Genomic DNA, 21,029 nt, shown 5'->3' with positions numbered 1-21,029 from the left:
GAATAAGGAAACACCTGCATGCAACGGGGGTGCAAAGCCCTGATCCCCTCCAGGCACGACAGAGAAAAGTCTGCAGATTTTTCAGCGCTGCTATCTAATGGCCAAGAAGTGAGTGCCCAACTAACAAGCCGTGTGTTCAGTGGATAGACAATACATGCTAGCTGAATGAACTAATTCACGAATACCATAATTTTAATATTTGAATTCTAGGGAGGATTCCCTCTGCAAAAACTCTATCAGTGTGAGTTCAAGTTTTTTCCTTCAAATTCTAAAAACATACTCTTGTAAGGCAGTAGCACCCGCCTAGGAGGGGGCCCCCTCGATGTGTGAAGGGAGAAGGGGCATAGCCGCCCGGCAAGCCGAATCCGCTGAACCAAACCTGGCTTGGCACTCAGTGGGCTCAGAGAGGTCCCGGCAGATTTCATTTATATGCCAGGTCCTTTTCCATCCACGCATTTCAGCAGAAGACATTAGCCCCTGGTTTATTGCTCTGCTGTCACTTTTTTTTTTCTTTTTAGATTGTTCAGGATTGCTCGCACCAGAGTTAGTCATATTCCAAGTATCTGTAACACTCAGTGTAAAAGTACGGAATTCAGCTGTCTTCTGGAGGAATATCTGGGTAGTGATTATAGATTCAAGAATTTAAAAAAGAAATAACTAGTGTGACTGTCATTGTCTCACGCTATCTATTCAACCCCTCCATCTGGGTTTGGTTTCTGTCATAAAAATAGAACAGAAACCAAATGTAGAGGTCTTGTTTTTGCCACTAGGTTGCTGTATGTATCCTTTAATTTTCCTCCTCCCAAATGGGACCCAGGTGGCGAGGTGGCAACGTTCAGAAAAACATTTACTTTCCACAGAACCAAGCTGTCCTTGACTTGAAGTGACCTTTGGCCTAGGATACAAGGTTACACAGGACATGAACAGAGATGCTACAGCTGACCCCTTCTCTCTTCCTGTTCCAAACCTGAGGACCTTACTCAGAATAAGAGACCCTGGGTTTGTCACATTATAATGTCCACAGGAGACAAGTCGTTGGCCTGATACAGCCAGCCTTGCTGGGGTTTCTCACGCGAGCACTGGGTAGTGTTTTCTGTGTTTCCTGCATGCTGAGCAGCTTGGGAGCACGCTGGTATTGGAGCCTGCAGAGCTGGACTTTAGGCAAGGATCCCAAGAGCAAATGTCTTAACTCAGAGCTGCGACTCAGAGGCACTGGCAGTGTCTTCATCTTACTGTGTTTGCCCAAGAGCTCAAGGACCTTTTACAGTCGAGTCTTTAGACCATGAAGGGAATGACAATGTGGGATCCTGGTGAGATACCCAAGGATGATATGGGAAGGAAGGCGGGCAACAAGAGGAGAAGGGGAGCGCCCCTCCCTTCACTCCCCTGCACCGTGCCCAACCTCACAGCCTCATCAGAACGGCCGGCAGCAGCCTCCATCAGCCGGAGTCTCCCGGGACGGCTCCTGATGAATGGCTATGCCGGATGGTTGATCCGACCTGGAACTACTCACCTTTCCTTCTCTCTACACCTCTGACATCTCTGAGCTTTTCCCCCAATGAGATCACTAGTTGGAGGGCAGTACAAACGGAACCTGACTCCATTGCTCTGCCTTTTTTTTTTCAGCTTCTTTTTATTACAAACTTATTCCTCCCAACACATTTATGGGTGTGGTGCATAATTGTACATGTGAACTTTTTTTTTGTCAGAACCGAGAAGAAAATGATGAAGCATTAGGGATGTCCTACTTTTGAATATGCAATATCAGCAGATCCTTCAGTTTAACTCTGTGCACAAAGGGGGGGGGGGGAGCAACGGGGGGAGATTCTGGGATTTCCGGCCTCTGTCACCTGGGCAGTGCCTCCTTCAGGTCACTCCTGGGAGCTGAGACTGATGACTGGTTTTCAAAGACTGTCCCTGAGTGGAACTGAGATACGAAGGTACCATTTTTAAATGTTGAGTTTCCTCTTGAGGACCTCCCAACTCATTCCTGCCCCAGCCCACTTGGGGGAGGATGGAGAGATTCACTTGCTAAAATGAGGAGGCCAGTGCCCGCAGCTGGCCAGGCTGAGCTGTTTCTGAAGCTCAGAGCCACTGTGACTCATCCCTCCCACAGTCCGTTAACTTCTCACTCCTCTGACGAGACCAGCTATCCTTCTCACTCTGACTCCTACAAACCCACTTATTTTCAAATTTGCTCAATAACCGTGACATTCAAACCCAACCTGCTCCATGCACAGGATGCTGAAAAAACACACAAGGGGAGTTTGAGGGTCTGCAGAAAAAAATAACAACCAGAAAGTGAGGACTACTTTCTTAGACTCTGGGTAGTAAGAAATAGATGCTAATAAGCGACTCCAGAAAGTTTTAGGACATGTGCCATCCTGCCCAATTGAGTTAAAGGAATGCAGTCAACCTAACTGGTGATTTTCAGGAAGTCACACCAGATTTTAATTGAATTCACAGACTCCTGTGCGATTAGAAACATAATACTTTGGTGCCCAAACTGGATTGAGCTGGTAACAATAAAGCCAAAATGATTTTCTGCTGTACAGTAGTGATGCTCAAAGTTATTCTCCCTGTGACACTTCCAGGCCCTGTTACCAAAGTCACAAACTTTGTAAAAACAAACAAACAAACTTAAAAAAACAAAAAAAAAGTTTTCAGAGAGGATTCAGGTCTTTTCTGCATGGCTCTAACTGCCAATGCAATAAAAAATGCAATGAATGCATAAGGGAGGATTGCAGTTGGATTTAAGAGAACAAAGAAAACCCTACATCAGTTTGGTGCAAAGTCACTGGAACCAGGTAGCAAGTAGCACCAATTCCTCCCATCCTTCCATCAGACACCATGAATTTAAATTTCTGAGTCTGCCTCCAAAGTCCACCTAGATTCAGTGAGTCCAGGGACTACAGAAGCCTCCAATACTTGGCAGAGAGTAAATATTCAACAGATTCATTTAACAAATATTAGTTGAGTGCCTACCATGTTTCAGCACTAAGGCATAGGGAATTATCATAACACTAGTTGGCTTGGATATCAGGCCAATAAGATTAACCACTGGACTATCAGTGGGAACCTCAGAGGTATATATTCAACACAAGCCTGAATTAAAAATCCAACTTATTTTCTACTTTTTTTTTTTTTTTTTTTTTGGTATTTCTTTGCTTTAAAAGTTAGATCTGTATGGGCTATAGCCTTTTACTTTGAGCTCTGGATGTCCGTACACAACTCTCAGTGGAAGGCTCTTCGAGATGTCTGTCAGAGAAGCTCCTGAGTCTCATAATGTTTAAACCTGAATTCATTGTCTTCCCCGCAAAACCGTATGTCAGCTGGTGGCAATCACCCAAATCCGTGCCTGTGAATCACCCGCCTTACCTCCTTCTATTCCCTTACTTCCAAGATCTAATCAAGCCACCACATCATATCACTTTTACCTTTTAAACACTACTTAAACAATACAATGGTGGTCTCTTCTGTAGACATTGTACTAAGCGTTCATAGATGGGTATGATTACAGAGATTAAACAACTTGCCTAAGATCACACCCCTAGTTAATGGCAAAGCCACTATTCAAGGTCAAGTCTGTCTGATTCCAAAGACAAGGATTCTTAAACCCTGTGCCTCTAACTTAGCAGTCACTGCCCTAGTATAAGCCTCCCTTCTTCTGTCTTTTTATTGGTTTTTCTGTCTTCAATTGTTTCTTCTTGCTTCCTGTTTACCTTTAGTATATTTTTTAAAGTCAAGTTAATAAAGGTACAATATATTAAAGTTCACTCCCTTAAGTACTTTGATGAATTTTGACAAATGTATGTGGTTGTGTAACCACCACCATAATCAAGTTATAGAACATTTCCATCACCCCAAAAAGCTCTTGACCTTTTAGTCAATCCCCTTCCATGGTTCCTGACCTTGACAATTACTAACTGATTTTTCTCTCTATAGTTTTGCCTTTTAAAGACTATGATATAAATGGAACAATATAGTATATAACCTTTGAATCTGGCTACTTTCACTTAACATAAAGCTTTTGATTTCATCCATGTTGTTGTGGGTATCAATAGTTCAGTGTTTTTATGACTGAGTAGTACTCCTTTGCATGGATGAGTCACTGTTGGTTTATCCATTCACCAGACGAAGGACATTTAAGTTGTTTGCAGTTTGGCTACTATGCATAAAGCCTCTGGAAACATTCCTAGATGTGTCTTTGCATGAACCCATGTCTTCCTTTCTCTTGGTTAAATACATACATGGGAATGGGGTTATGGGTCATAGAGAAAATGTATGTGTATGCTTCACTTTACGGGACTGTTTTCCAAAGCGGCTACATAATTCTGTATACCAGCCAGCAGCGAATGAGAGTTCTAATGGTTCTGCATCCTTACCAGCACTTAGTACTGCCAGTCTTTTAAATTATCTAAGAAATTTTTGCCTAAGTCAAGGTCACAAAATATTTTTGTGTGCAGAATTGATACTATTTATTTCTTAAATGTTTGGTAAAATTCACCATTGAAGTCATGTGGTTTGGAATTTCCTTTTGTAAAGGTTTTTAATTACAAATCCAATTTCTTTAATTCAATTTTTTTTTAATATAAGGCTATCCAGGTTATCTGCTTCTTCTTGAGTGGGCTTTAGGTAGTTTATGTTTTTCAAGAAATGTCTATACCTAAGCTATCAAACTTATTGACATACAGTTGACCACAATATTTCCTTACTATCATTTTAATATCTGTAGAGCCTGCAGTAATGGCCCCCTTTCATTCATAATATTGTTCATTTGTGTCTTTGTTGTTGTTCCTCTTTATCAGTCTAGCTAGAGGCTTATCAATTTTATTGACCTTTTTCAAAGAAACAGCTTTTTGTCTTGTCTATTTTCCTGTTTTCTAGTACACTAATATCTGATTTTATTTTTATTGTTTCTTCCTACTGCTTGTTTTGGGTTTAATTTGTTCTTATTTTTTAGCTTTCTTAAGGTTTTCTTTAAGCTTAGGTTAATAATTTGAGAACTCCTTCCTTTTTAATATAAGCTTTTAATGCCATACATTTCCCAATGAGGTCTGCTTTAACTGTATCTTGATGTGTGTGTCATCAATTTTGTTCAAATTATATTTTCTCACTTTCTTTGTAATTCCTTCTTTAGCCATTTAGAAAGATATTAATATTTAAGTATTTGAATTTTTTTCCTTCTAGATGTCTTTCTCTTATTGATTTACAGCTTAAGTTCATGTGATCAGAGAACTTACTTCGTATGACTTTCTGCATTCCATCCACACTTTCCTCCCCAAAACTGCACTCTAAATGAAAAATGTCTCTATACATTGCTATGGAGTGATCTCCAGAATACAGTGTGATTAAAGCAAAGTGGAGATACATCTTATACATATTTTTAAATGGGAGAATAAACCACAAATAGATAAACAAAATAATTCCCTATAGGGTGGATTGAGGCAAACAAGAAGAGGTGAAGGGTAGAACCTAGATTTCTCTGAAAATACTTTGTTTTGTAGATTTTACTTTGAATGCATGCTTCTAAAACAAAATCGAATACAAGAGAAAAAGGAGATAACTCTTAAAATCAAAATCAATAGGATCACAAAAACATACTGATGAGCGGAATGGTTTTTCCACTGTGCTTTGTATTTGCTTATAAAAATAAGCAAATGCTTCATCTGGACCTTCTTAAAAGAAGTACTGCGGCTGAAGCTGGCAAAGTAGTTTCTGTCTGGGATCCAGAGAATAGAGAAGGGAACAGGAGCCCTAAATCTTAACGAGGACATTTTGTAATGAGAAATGCCTATTTGCTCGCTCTTCTCCTGAGTAAAATTTTTAAATTTCTATCTTTCATAGAGAAAGTAAATCTAACTGAATCATTCCCCTGCTGAAAACCCCTCAAGGACTCCCCACTGATTACCTGAACAAGCACGACCCCTGACCCCTCAGTGGTATCGGAGATGATTTTAAGCTATCCATGGATAAACACTTTCTAAATTTTTAATTGTAGTACATTTATTGTAAACTGTATTAGAAAAATAAAACCAGTAGAACAAAATTGATTTCGGGGATATTATTGCTCAGGCCAAGATTAAGTAAAAAATGAGCTGATTTAATATTAAACAAATACTATTACAGAGACAACATGGATATGGCAAAAATTTGAAGAGAGTGGAAAACAAGATGTTTTGGAAACAGTGGCCCACGAGATGGAGTTCAAGTTTTTCCACACGGCACACCAGGTGCCCGCCTCTCCAACCTCATGTCTTGCCTTCTTGCCCAGCATTTTATGCTTCAGCAACAAACACCAGATACCACTGGTTTTCCATTCTCCAAACGGTGTCTTGCCTTCCTATGTCCACCTTTTCCTACTCACCTACCCTCTGAATTCCAAATTATCTGTTAAAACAGCTTTCAAGCGGACCATACGTCTGTACTTCTGCTATAACTGCACTCACCCACAATGTATGGGAATGATTTCTTCGTATGTTTCTAGCCCTCAGGACTTTAAGCTCCTAGGACAAGGACATTATTTATCTTTGTATCCCCAGTGGTAGCACAGTGATTATTAACTCAAAAATTTCTTGCATAAAACCTGGAGTTGGCATGGAATATGCTTAGTCATAAAATGGTAATGCTTTTTTTAAACCACTGATTTATTTTTTAATTTTTTCATTGTTTTAATTTTTCTGTTTACTTTTTTTATTAATAGACTTTAATTTTTAGAGCAGTTTCAGGTAACAGAATTGGGCAGAAAATAGAGAGTTTGTATATAGCCCTCCCCAGCCCCACATACATACTCCCCTACCCTCAACATCCCTCATCAGTGTGGCATATTTGGTACAATTGATGAAGCAACATGAGCACATTATTATCAACCAAAGTCCATAGTTTACATTAGGGTTCACTCTTAATGTTGTATGTTCTATGGGTTTTGACAAATGCATAATGACATGGAGCCACCACTATAGTATCCTACAGCATAATTTCATTGCCCTAAAAACCCCTTGTACTCCATGTATTCATTCCTCCCTCCCTCCCTCTCCCCCCCAAAATGGTAGTGCTTTTATTGAAATCTCTTCTACGTGCAGGGCACGGTAATGGACAACTGGAATGAAAGCAGAATAAGAACAAACTGTTCAGGGAGCTTGTAATGATCTCATTTCACCCTCAGAATGACTTGATGGGTTAGGAATTATTCTCTGTCTTACAGATGAGAAATTTGAACCTGAGTGGCAGCGATATAGCATAATGGTTAGATGATTGGTTTCTGCCATTAAAAAGCCTGCCTTCAGATCCATTTAACAGCTCTGAGTAGGCTACCCAACCTCTCGAAATCTTGATTTCCAATTCCGTAAAATAGAATAATGATAACAGTATCTATCTCTTAGGGTTGTTCTCAGTATTAAATGAGATAGAGTTGTTAAGGCCACTTCAACAGTGCCTGGCCCAGAGTGTTGATTAAACCTGTGTGTTTATATCACATTTATTAAACCCGTATATACATCATAATAATTATAACATAATAAATAAAAACGACAGTCACACTGCTTCAAAGTCTGCCTCAAAAATAGAAGACATAAATAAATTATATCGGAAAATAATTTAAAAGCAACTTAAATCTTTATCTCATCTTTTCAAAATGTCATAGAAGATTTCTTCTGTAATACACAACAAAACGTCTATATAATAGCCTCCTCCGCCAGCATTTATCTGCCCAAAGCCCTACTGATCACAGCATTCAACTACATCCAGTTTTTTCTCCCCATGTCTCAACCCCGTCCCCCCAAAACAAAGCAGACTTTCTCTTCAAACCCCTGCTGTGTCAACGCTTTTACTTTCTGCGCATCTCATCTCATCTGCCAAACCCATCACCTCCTTTCCCCAAGTCATTCTCTACCCTTCCCACTGTAAATCAGTTTTGCTGTGAACCTCAAACTGCTCTAAAATATAAAGTCTGTAGCCTGAAAAAGTCTTCAGAGCCTGCTTGGTGTATATGTGGCAACACAGCTCTTCAGCATCCAGGCAAAACCGACTATATTATTCACAAGAATAACAATAAAATAGTAACAGCTAGATTTTTCTGAACACTTCTTATATGACAAGCACTGTTCCAAGTACTTCACATAAACTATCTCATTTAGTCTAGACAAGCCTCCCCCAACCTTAACTTTACTCTGATCTGCTGAGTAAGGCTAAGTTACCAAGATGGCAAAGACAGGCTTACTCTCATTGGTCAGGACCTTATAAATATGTTACTTTTTCTTTCCATGTCTCATTAAATTAACCCCCACAAACCCACATACTTAATAATGGAGGAGGTAGCATCTCTCTCTGACTCACAGGCCCACAATCTCTGCAAACTCCATGAGGATAGAAGACAAAATTATTCAAGGCAGAGCTGTCTCAAACTGTAGCGATGGAGAGCAGGCCAGTGGCTGCCAGAGGCGAGTGTGACTACAAAGACAGAGCACACGGGGCTTTATGTGGCAGTAGAATTGTTCTGTACCCTGATGGTGCTGCTGCTGACGTGAATTTATACGTGTTAAAATTCATAGAGGGGGAGGGCATAGCTCAACTGCTAGAGTGCACGCTTGACATGCACAAGGTCCTGGGTTCAATCCCCAGTACCTCCTCTAAAAATAAATAAATAAACCTAATTACCTCCCCGACCCCCAAAAAAAACTGGAAAAAAAAATTCATTGAAAGTCCATTTCACAGAATGATGGGTTTTTTTTTTTTTTTTAAAAAGGAAAGCTGCTTCAACACTCAGAAATTTTCTCCTATACATGTGGATAAAACTGAAATTGAATCCAAAATTAAAGAGTGAGATACCTAAGCTGTCTTCCCTCCTCTGGCAGAACCACTTTCAAGGGTCAGCTCTCGGTAAAGCTGTGACTAAACAAAGACTCCTCTTTACCTTCCTCCTCTGTTTCCAAGCGCCTGCCTTCCTCTCCTGACCAACCCCCACTGCAAACCTGCAAGCAGGGCACCCAGGGGCTCACACTGCCCCCTCCCTCCCCGCCTCCCCCTACTCTCCCCGGCAAATGCACGGGCTCTGCTGCCTGCGACCTCGACCTCGGGGCCCATTGCCCTGGAGCCCCGGCACTGGGGCACTGGCGAGCTCCCCCTCTTCAACAATTGTTTGCCAAAACTCCTTTCCCTGACTTGAGGTTCTGCTCTCAGCTAACTGCCAGAGCAGAAAGGATCCAATAATCCATCTCACCAAGTGGAGGTGTTCACAAGCAAGAATGATTGAAGGGGTAGAAATACCAGTGGGGAGGAGATGGATCATGGGGAAATCTTGGGCAGGGAAGTTTCACAACATCATTCAGCTCAGTCTTCGTAGGTCCTGCCCATTCTGGCCCCAAAATATACACAAGCCTTCTCAGAAAGATGTCCTTCCCTTTTCTTAAAAGTCTTCAGAGTAGTGGGGGAGGCTGTACGTGTGTTGGGGGCAGAGGGACCCAGGGGGCAGAACTCTCTGTACTTTCTGCTCAATTTCGCTGTGAATCTAAACTGCTCTAAAAAATAAAGACTATTTTTAAAAAGTCTTAAGAGCGTTCTCAGGATATATGCTGCATTACAACTCTTGAGCATCGTCTGGGCAAAACCAACTATATTATTCATTAACAGTGACAGTAACAAATACTATATGTAGTATTTACATATTATTTTTAACAGTTTATCAGTATTATGAAACTACACTTATGAATTATATTTAATAACATAGTTATATTATTATAAATAATGATGGAATAATAAAATAACAGCCAATATTTTTTGAGCACTTATCATAAGACAAGCACTGTTCTGTCTCCCGTGTGTTACCTCATTTAATTCTCTAACAATCCTAACAGGTAGATACTATCACTATGTCAGGTTTACAGGGAAGGAAATTGAGGCAAAAGAAGTTAAAGTAACTTCCTGTGACAGACGTGGAGAAGTGGCACCCAGACGCCCGGTCACGTTGGTCCCCTTCAGGGAGTGGAACGCTCAGCCTTCTGCTGTCAGCTCCTTCAGGGCCGACCGCAGGTGCAGAACACCCTGAGCTGTGGCTCTGCCCTTCCCGGGCAGCACTCACCACGTTTCTGTGCAAGGTCCACGTGAAAAAAGGCCTGGCTATTTCAGCCCAGGGCTGGACACTGGCAGTCCAGAGCTCCCTGCAGGGTCATCTGAGGCTGTGTCAGACCTGCGTTTCACTTTCATCCCTCCCTCCACCCAGTCCCGCTTCCGCCCTGCCTTCGTAAGTGCTGGTGCTCAATAAACATCCTGCACCCCACACTGTCTCAGCGCGGGCTTCTGGAGGATGGAAGGAACGCACGGCATTCACCGGGGGTTACACAACGGCTAAGTGGTGATGCCCTGAGTTAAATCCTGACAGTCCCATGCTCTTAAACACTAAGAAACACTGCTTCCAAATATAAAAACAAACATAGAACACTGATAGCAATTTAGCAATGGCTGAAATTATTACTTGGAATGTATGAAATTGTCTTTAATTTTTTATACCAGCTTTATTGAATTATAATTCACATACCATAAAGATTCACCCTTCTCAAGTATACACACAGTTCAGTTTTTAGTACATTCACAAAGCCGTGCAACCATCACCACTATCTAATTCCAGAACATTTCATCACTCCAAAAAGAAAACCTGTACCCTTGAGCAGTCACTCCCCATTTGTCTTCAATTTTGGTCTTCCTAAACAATACTTAAACTAGTTCATCTGTTTGTGCCAGCTATGAAATGTATCCACCATGATCCAAGGTACAAACTTTCCTAATTTCACTCTCATTTCAAGTACCAAAACCATAAACATGTTCAAATTCTTGTTTGGTAATTTTACTCTTGGGAACTTATTCTTTAAAAAAAAAATTTCGGGGAGTGGGGAGGGTATAGCTCAGTGGTAGAGCACATGCTTAGCATGCACAAGATCCTGGGTTCAATCCCCACCTCCATAAAAATAAATAAATAAACCTAATTACCCCCCCCCAAAATAAAATTAAATCTCACTGCTAGGAATTTATTCTTTTTTAAAAAGGGGGGTGGGGTGCTCAGTGCTAAAGTGTGTGCTTAGCATGCACGAGGTCCTGGGTTCAATCCCCAGTACCTCCATTAAAAATAAAGAAAATAAATAAACCTAATTACCTCCCCTCCACTCCCCAATATATTTTAAATTACAAAAGATGGGGAAAAAATCGGTTTGCTGTGGCATAGTTTATAAAACTAAAAAACTGGGAGCAACTTTTGTTCATCACAGGGATGGGGTAATTAAATCATGGCACATTAACAAACTGGAATATTATGCATCCATTAAAGACTGAATAGCAACAAGGAAAATGTCTGGTATAACATTAACCATGAAAGCAGAATATAAAATTTCATCTACAGCTATGAAAAATATGTACACATGGATAAGGATCGAAAGGAAATGGAGAAAAATGAAAACAGTTGCTGCGACAGGATGTTGAAACTGAATTATTTTCATTCTTCTAAGTTCCTTTATTATTGTCAAAAAGTTGGTCCTTGCAATGAATAAGAATTGGAGGAAAATATGCATATAATCCACTCTTGCCAGGAAAACTGCTCATTCACAAGGGGAGGTGGTACAGCATACAATTCTTGTTAAGAACAAGGATTTGGGAGTCACACTGATGTGGATTTTAATTCTGGCTCTGATACTTCTGAGATGTGACCTTTGGCAACAATCTAACTTCTGTAAGACTCATTTCCCACAACTGTTAACAGGGGAAGCATATACCCTCTAGGGCTGCTGGAAGATGCAGTTGAGACAGTCATGCCTGGCACCACTTAACAAATGGTAGCCACTGCTTCTTTTGCTGCATAGGTAGCGGTGGTGGGAGTGATGGTGGTGGTACTGACTGGGGACAGGGGATAGAGAACAGAGGGTTTTGTTTATGAAAATATTGCTACACTGAAAAACTTGAATGGCAGTATAATTTCACACTGAATACACAGGCATGGGACTTTCCACTATCTCTATCAATTGATTACTCCAATTCAGACCGAGTGAGCACTGCTTCAGAGGAGAGATGGAGGTACAGGCATTACCCCTTCTTAGCTGGAGATACCTAGAAATCTGCACCAACAGGATACTCACTGGTATCCTAGTTGAAAACTTCATCAAAGAAAATCAAGTACTGCTCAATTTGTGTGACTCATTCTATTAATGAATTCAATGCCTACTAACTGTTCTCATGGCTGTAATTGTTGACATCACCATCATTACCAACAAAGAGCCAGTGTGGCGTATTAAGCAAGCCCCACCCAGGTCTTGTCTTTTCTCCTGCTGGGGATGAGCTGTCCTCTCCTCCAAGGCACACAGGACACCAGCCCAGCCTTTCCTGCCCACTCAAGGATCTGTCAGTTCCTCTTCCTTATGCACCCCTTTGTCCTCTCTCCTCATCAGTATCTGGTAATTTCTAATTGGATACAACAAACTATGCATTTTACCTTGAAGGGTGCTGGATATTTTTGTATTCCTGTAAGTATTCTTGAGCTTTGTCCTAGGATGTTAAGATACTTGGCAATGATTTGATCTTTTTGAATCTTGCCTTTAAGATGTGTCAGGCAAAAACACAGAGGTGTTCCATCTACGGCTAATTAGTCTCATTACGGAGGCAAAAACTTCTGGGTACCATACCAAATGTCACATGAATCTCGATGTTTTCCACTCTGGGTAGACAGAAAAGGCACCATCCCCAGTCCACTGGGGGACACTGTTTCTGCTAATCCTTTCAGAGAGACTATATGCTGATGAGTATTCAGCTAAATAATCAAGGGGGACCCTCTGCAGATCTTTGAAATTCTCTCTGTGCAGCTCTCTTCTCTCCAGTACTCTGTCCTGTGACCTCTAGCCACCTTCATCTCCCTAGATTCCCAGCGCCATCTCCTCAACTCAGGGAGTTTACAGGCTCTGTCCCCGTCCCTGTGCTGAGGCCTGAAAACACTCTCCAGGCAGAGAAAGCTGCAGCGGTCCTGTGGCTCACTCATTTGTTTCTTGCCTCGCAGGGATCACTCTCTTTTGCTGCCTGTTGCCCAAAATCTTTCAAACCACTCTTTCATATATTTTGTCCATTTTTAAGCTGTTTCATGCAAGAAAGTAAATACGGTCCCTGTTACTCCATCTTGGCTAGAAGTGGGTCTCCCTTCTTGCTTTTTTTGTCATGAAAATGTCTGTAAGTAAAACAAATTAAGAGAAAAAAAAAAAAAAAGGAAAGAAAAAGAGATTCCTTGAAAAAGTCTTTCATTTCCACTTCGGTCCTTCCCATTCTTTATCAAACTCACTCCAATCTTTTGTCCCCAACATTGCTAAAATCATATTCTTCAGTGACCTCCAATGCGCAATTCTCAGTCCTCATTTTACTCACACTCGTGGCCTGTGACACAGTTAATCACTTCCTCTATCTTGAAACATCTGTTTTCCTTTCACATCCAAAATACCACACACACACTGTCCTGGTTCTGCAGCTATCTACATCTCTTTATTGGACCATCTTCTTTTTTCCAGCTTCTCAAAGTTAGGGTACCCCCACAATCCATCTTCAGAACTCTTCTCTATTCACACTCCTTCCTTCAGTCACTTCAGTCCCAAAACGTTGAATACCATCTGTACACTTACTTATATTTCAGCTCTGATCTCTTCCAGAACTATACATACATAAGTTTTTACTTGACATTTCCATAATGATTTCTAATGGGCATCTCAAACATAGCATGTCCAAAAGCAAAGTCTTGATTCTTGTCCTCCAATCTGCTCTCTTTCCTCAAGGTTCCCCATCTCAGTAAATGGCTATAGTGTTCACTCAGTTGCCTACATCAAAACCTTCAACCTCCCCTAGGTCCTCTTCTTCCCTCGCACCACAATCCATCTGCAAGCCCAGGGAGTCATATCTTCAAACTCTAACCAAACTTCCCACCAATTCTATAGCTAATACCCTGTTCAAGCCAGTATTAGTCCTTCACCCGGACTACTAACAGTAGCCTCTTAACTGGTTTCTCTACAATACGTTCTCCACCTAATAGCCATAGTGTTACTTTTAAAACATAAATCATCCTAGTTGGCTTTTTTACCGAAATTGATGAAGTGATCCTAAAATTTCACGTGGAATTTCAAAAGACTGGAAATAGCCAAGGCAATCTTGAAAAAGAAGAACAAAATTAGAAGGCCCAGCTTCTCAATTTCAAAACATACTAAAAAGCTACAGTTTTCAAGCTGTGTCTCACTGACATAAGGATAACACATAGCTCAGTGGAACAGAATAGGAATTCAGAAATAAATCTACATATCAATGGTCAACTGACAAGGGTGCTAAGATAATTCGATGGGTGAAATAGTCTTTTAAATAAATGATGTTGGGACAATTGTATATCTACATGCAAAAGAATGTATTTGGACCTTACCTCACATTATTCACAAAAATTAACTTAAAATGGATCAAAGATCTAAATATAAGAGCTAAAACTATAAAACTCTTAGAAAGAAATATAGATATAAATTTTCATGCCCTTGGGTTAGACAATAGTTTCTTGGATAGGCTATCAAAAGTATAAGCAATCAAAGAGAAAATAAATAAACTGGACTTAAAATTTAAAACTTTTTTGCTAGCAAGGCAGTGAAAAGACAATTTACAGAATAGGGGAAAAAATCTGCAGATTATGTATCTGATAACGGTCTACTATTAAGACTATATAAAGAACTAAACTCAACAATAAAAAGACATAATATAATTTAAAAATGGGCAAAGCATTTGAAGAGACATTTCCCCAAAGAAAATATACTAATGACCAATAAGCACATGAAAAAATGTTCAACTCATTCTTCATAGTTATGAGGGAAATGCAAATCAAACCACAGTAAGAGACCACTTAACACACACTAAACAATAATCAAAAGACATAAAATAGGGGGGTGGGAAGGGACAGACTAGGATTTCAAAATTTGTAGATACTGACAGGCATATGCAGAATAGATAAACAAGATTATACTGTAAGCACAGGGAAATATATACAAGACTTTGTGGAGCTCACAGCGAAAAAAAATGTGACAATGAATATATGCATGTTCATGAATAACTGAAAAATTGTGCTCTACACTGGAAATTGACACAACACTGTCAAATGACTATAACTCAATAAAAAAAAATGTTAAAAAAAATAAAAGTAAAGGAGATCAAATGTTAAAATTAATGGTGGTATTAGTACATGAGTATACGGCACATTGAAAGGTTACTTTTCGGTATCATAAAAAAAGTACAAGTGTAAGTTCTTACAGACTCATCTCAAACAAAACTCCAGGTGCTTCACAACTACCATTTTTTAAAAGACAGGACAGCCTAAGGCTAATATTTAAATAAACCCAGATGACAAGTGTATCTTCTTAAAATAACCATAATAAAGTTTTTACTGTCTTAAAAAAAAAAAAAGACATAAAATAGTAAGTTTTGGTGAGGATGTGGAGAAATTGAAACCCTCATACAATGCTGGTACAGCTGCTATGGAATACAGCCTGGCAGCTCCTCAAAAGCTTAAGTGTGGAGTCATCACGTCATCTAACAATTCCACTCCTAGTTACATACCCAGGAGAAATGAAAGCACAGCCACACAAAAGCTTACACCCAAATGCTCGTAGCAGTTTCATTCATAACAGCCAAAAACTGGAAACAACCCAAATATCCATCAATGGATAAATAAACAAAATGTGCTATATTCATATAATATTATTCAGTTATAAAAAGGAATAAAATACTGATACAGGCTACAACGTGGTTGAACCTTGAAAACATTATGCTAAGTGAAAGAAGCCAGACATAAAATGCCCCATGTTACATGATTTCTTTATATGAAATGTCCCGAATCACTGTAATCAATCAATGCAAATCCATGGAGACAGGAAGGAGACTGAAAAGGTAAGGGGAACCACACACATGGGAGGAAGCAAGAGAAAAAGACATCTGATAAGAATCTGGCAGACAAAGCAAAGGATCCTCCATGGAGGCTGAGATAGCGAGTTAGGTGAGAACAAGAACTCAGAGCCAGAGCGTCCCTGGAAAGTGGCAGGAACTGTGGCAATTCAATCCCAATTTTACTCAAAAAGTGACCACAACTGTCATATCTCAGGAATGAAAAGAGCAAGGTATAAATAGAACCTCAGTCATCCTCCTTTCTGCCTTTTAAGAAATTGATGGGAATAAATCATCAAGGTCTCCTCCTTGAAAAAAACTCACAACTTGATGTGAATGGCACCTCCTGGGGTTGTTCAGTGAAATGCGTGAGGCTGTGAAACAAGGTTAACAGCAGAAGGTGAGGCCCTATCTCTGTTACATGCTTTCAATATCAGAAAGGATGCAGACTTAGACATCCTACCACTAAAACAAAACAAAATGTCGAGTCCTACCCAATGGTATCCCAGGTTATTCCTACTAGAAAAGGATTTGTCAAGATATTCTAATGCTTTGGACAGAACATCAATCAGTCATAATTTGACACTGAGTTAAACTGACATTCAATTACCCTTAATGTGAACATAATAAATGTGAAAGCACTGTTTTGATTCTTTATTATGAACAAGTCTAAAACAAACACAAAGGAAAGCAAGGAGGAATTCCACTTAAGTCAGTGGGCTTTTTTTTTCCACTTGGGAAACAGAGCACAGAACAGTCATCCTTTTTTGATCTACCCCTAACATTTAGACACGAAATTACCTTCTAATCTTGAAGGAAGGTCAGGGTGACCACTGTTCCCCACCGAAGTCGAGACTTCCAAAATTGGATGACACTGAAAAAAAAATCTTACTCCAAATTCTACAATCCTCCCTATGTGAAGAAATGGCCTTGGGTCAAAAAAAGAACTGCTGAAAGAATCTATCATTCTTAAACACAGCTCTCCCTCCTGTTTATTTCTTAGAACCACAGAGCAAACCAGAAATCCAGAAGCAAAAACATAGCTCAGAATGCTGCAGCCAATTATCTATTTTTTCACAATATGCCTGCTCCTTAAACTAACAGAAAACATTATAACTAGCTGTAGTCAGAGACTACAGGAAGCAGAAAGACCAGAAGAAAAACCTCAAACATCTAGCCTTCATCTTTTTTTTCTGTGTGAAATCTACTTGGCTTCATGACTGTAAATGTATCCTCGCAAGCAGTTAAAATCAGGCATGATGTCATAGAATGACCAGCGCCACACTATCTTTTTCAAAATCAGTATTTTTCTGATAAACACACAACCCACATACCGTAAAAATGATGGTTTCATCGAAGGGGACCAAAACTCGCAATTCTGTTTGCATCAGCAGGTAAGCAACAAGACAGGTACCGGGGTTCAATGCGAGTGCCTAAGCCTCTGGATTGTTTTAAAAACGCCTGTTAGCTGTATGCAGTAATAATTATGGTGGATTTGGGTCAGGGTATATATAAAACTTTTTTTGGAATCTAACATCTCTCTTGTTGCCCAAAGCAACAACCTCAGGAGAAAACAAAAGAATCCTGGGGAGCAGAACATTAGCAGCCAAAACGTACAGTTTTCTCTCATGTATCAGTAGGAAGCCAATGAATGGGGCCTCTGACCTGGAACCAATGAGCCCTGCAGTTAAAATGGCAGCTGGGGGCAAGCTGAAGGGTTTGGTGTCAATTAGTTTTTTGGGCTACATACACCTAAAGATGTCCATTCTGTTCTGAAACATAATCAAAGGACCCTGACTAAAGTGAACTATGCCCCTAACTCTCTGCAGGGCCCAAACTTGTGTACTAACTTCACTTCAGACCAACCTCCCAGGCCCTTTGTCTTTTAAATTCTAACAATTTTTCTTTTAGTCTACTGCAATCTCTCACTAATGTTGCCTCTTTGATATTGAGTAATAGTGATGATGATGACAACAGCTATCTCTTACATGCTCATCCTGGGGCAGGTCCCAGGCCAACTCTGTTATTACATCAATTCTTCATTATTGGAACGATCCTGTGTACTAAGTAGTATTATTCCCAGTTTACAGATGAAGAAACTGAGACCCAGAGACATTAGGTAACCTGTCCAAAGTCACACCGCTAAGTAACAGGCGAAGGGAATGCACATCCTGACCTGTCTATGCTGCGGCTTCATTACTCCTTCCACCTCCCAGACATTAAACTCTGAAATTCTTCCTTTTTTCCCCACGATCCACTATCCTTCTACACTTCAAGAAAGTCTGTTCAGGAATACTTCAGGATGGAACCTTCCATTTACTCCACAAATGTTTACCAAGTGCCCACCTTCCTAATTCCTTCAGTCATTCACAAAGATTTACTGAGAGCCTGTTGTGTGTTAGGTACTGTTCCAGGCGCTGAGGACACAACCGGGGACAACACACACACAGATCCCTGCCCTGACGAGCTTCCATTCGACAAGGGGCAGAAAGACAGTACACACAGGAAATAGGAACTAGAGTGATGGCTCAAAGATCACAGGTGCTAAAGGAAATGTAAGAAAAGAGAAGGAGCTTAAGGGATGTAAGACTGTGTGTGCAGGACTGCAATTTTAAGTGTTCTAAAAACCTAACATTGAGCAAAGGCCCTCTAGGACATGACGGTCAGTTTCACGTGTCAACTTGGCTGGGCTACAGAGTACGGAGTTTTTTCATCAACCCCTAAGCTAGCTGTTGCTGTGGAGCTATCTCGCTGCTGTCTTTAACAGCTACAAGCTGTACCGGAGACTCCCCTCGAACGTGGGTGGGCCTCATCCAATCACTTGAAAGGCCTTAAAATCAAAACTGAGGTTTCCCCGAGACAGAAGTTCTGCCTCAAGCCTGTAACATCAGCTCCCACCCACGTTTCCAACCTGTCCTACAGATTTCAGACTTGCCAGCCCCTGCAATTACAGAAGCCAATTCACTGAAATAAATCTTTTAGTGTATCTTCTATTTGTGTGTGTGCTACCATAGGCACATATTTGTACGTGTCTACTGGACACATATAGTACATGTGCATATATGTACGGTATGTATGCATGATGTATGCTTGCTAAAATACACATATATGGTGTGTGTGTGTATGTGTACAATATGCACGTATATGTATATACACTAAGACATACATTCGGGTGTGTATACACACAACCCCCCCACCAGCTGTTTCTCTGGAGAATCCTGACGGATACATGGGGTAAGGGTGTTCCAAGCAGAGGGGACATAAGAGCAAAGGCACCATGTGCTGGACACCGCCAGGCATCAGGCAGACAGCTGTGAACATACAGATGTGCCTCCTACCTTCCTTAAGCTTAGTGAAAAGACAGACATACTGCCAATTGACCAACCTGTCTTCTCCCAGAATTTCAGGCCCTTCCCAGATTCATCTGCTTTACTCGTCAGCCTTGACCCCACCATTAATGGTTTCAACTCTTCTTTTAACTGGCATTCCTAGTTGCCCTGGCCTTTCATTACCTCACCTCATGACTATCATTACCAACTCACTTTGGGTAAGTACGCAGTTTAGGCAACTGTGTTGATATACTTCACTTTAAATTGCCTTCTCAAAAACTGTCATGTGGGGAGGAAAGGTAAAATCACCCTTCTTTTACAGATGAGGAAACTGAGATCCACAGAGGTAAACTAAACTGTATGAAATGACGGCCTTAATAAATAGCAGAGCTGGGTCTCATCCCACCACCCATCTTTCTCCTCAACAATAACACATTTTTTGAAAAAGCAGTTTGTGGTCACCTGTAATTAATCGTTCACCTCGCGCCCACCATTCACTCTTCAACTCATTTCCCTCTGACATTCCCCTTACTCCTGAACTAGAACGTTTCCACTTTCAACGGTGTGGGGTGGGGACTGCAGTTTCCCATGTGTGACACTTATTAAGTATGTAATATTACATATCTTAATCACATATATGAAAGATGTCAGTCAAGCGGTGCGTTAGGAGACTCCTTACTTCCCCTTAAACACAGGCATTGCTCCCGGGTTCTCTCTTCACAGCACATTAACAATTACGAGTTGAAAGACCATAAAAACAGGAATCCCAGGCCCAAATGAAACAAAGATCGAAACTATAACTGGGAACAACCTTTCAAGAAGCGCGCCTGGATTTCCAGGAGAAAATATCTGACTTGCAGCCTCCTCTAGTCTTCTAATTTCCCGCGAAATGGCCTGCGAAGATATAAAGAGGAAAAAAAAAATCCACCACTCCATGAAAACCCAGGATTGTCAGCCACCCTCACACCCCGAGAGGGACTTCGGACAACTCCACGAACAAGTGGACTGCAAGGGCGAGAGCAAGCCGCGACCCCCTGTGCAGGGCCCGCCTGAGTGACCTCGCTCCCGGTTCAGAAAAGCCAAGCCCGTGCGCACCAGAAATCTCTGCTGCAGACGTGCAGCTTTTTGTGTGACAGAAAAAAAATTAATAAAACGACTCCCAACAGCTTCCCAAGCCACCCACAAACTCCTCCCACCTTTAACTTCTCTTGGACTCGCCGAGCCACTGTTACTCAGGAAACGCCCCGGCAGGAAGTAAAGCGGCTAGGGCGGCAGCACGGTGCATCCTGGGAATTGTAGTCCATGCTTAGAATGCGCAGGCGCGGGGATGGAGGCGGGGCGCCAGGGAGCAGAGCCCCACGGGGATTGTAGTTTCTCCTGAATTACGTGTAGTAAGAGTGTCAGCAGGTCAAACGGTGCAGTTAGGAGAGGTCAGACGGCTAGAGTGCTCTCAGTGAATCCCTGTGGGACAGGGATACTTGGTTTGGGAACTGTGCGTGTCGTCTTCCGTTCGACAGTAGATCTGAGATGGATTGAGATAGCCCTCATGTGGACTGAGTGGGGCTAAGTACAAGCCACAGAATCTGCAAACAGGATTATGGAACTGTGAGAAAATACCGTATAAAGAAGGAAAGGAAGCTATCCCAAAGATTCAGAGAAAGAACAGACATCAATGCATCTCATCAATCATAAGATTTTTGAGAAATTTTTGCCTTTTCGAAAAGAGTACAAAAAACATTTTGTGTATGGCATGCGGACTAATGAAAGTATGTCTCAGTCTGG

General features: G+C 41.0%; 1 protein-coding gene across 1 annotated transcript in view; it reads right to left on the bottom strand.

Moving 5' to 3' along the window:
* The window catches only part of IRF2 (interferon regulatory factor 2), a 125,634-nt gene extending 105,173 nt beyond the window's left edge, over positions 1-20,461 (bottom strand). Inside the window, exons 1-2 of the mRNA XM_014561676.2 lie at positions 20,444-20,461; positions 20,059-20,141 (exon numbers count right to left, since the gene is read on the bottom strand). The gene's annotated coding sequence lies outside the window, so the exon portion shown is untranslated. The remainder of the gene's footprint in view (positions 1-20,058; positions 20,142-20,443) is intronic.
* Between the last annotated feature and the right edge of the window lie 568 nt (positions 20,462-21,029).

Source organism: Camelus ferus, chromosome 26 (assembly GCF_009834535.1).
Source record: "Camelus ferus isolate YT-003-E chromosome 26, BCGSAC_Cfer_1.0, whole genome shotgun sequence".
Lineage (NCBI taxonomy): Eukaryota > Metazoa > Chordata > Mammalia > Artiodactyla > Camelidae > Camelus > Camelus ferus.
This window is presented reverse-complemented; position numbering and strand designations above follow the sequence as displayed.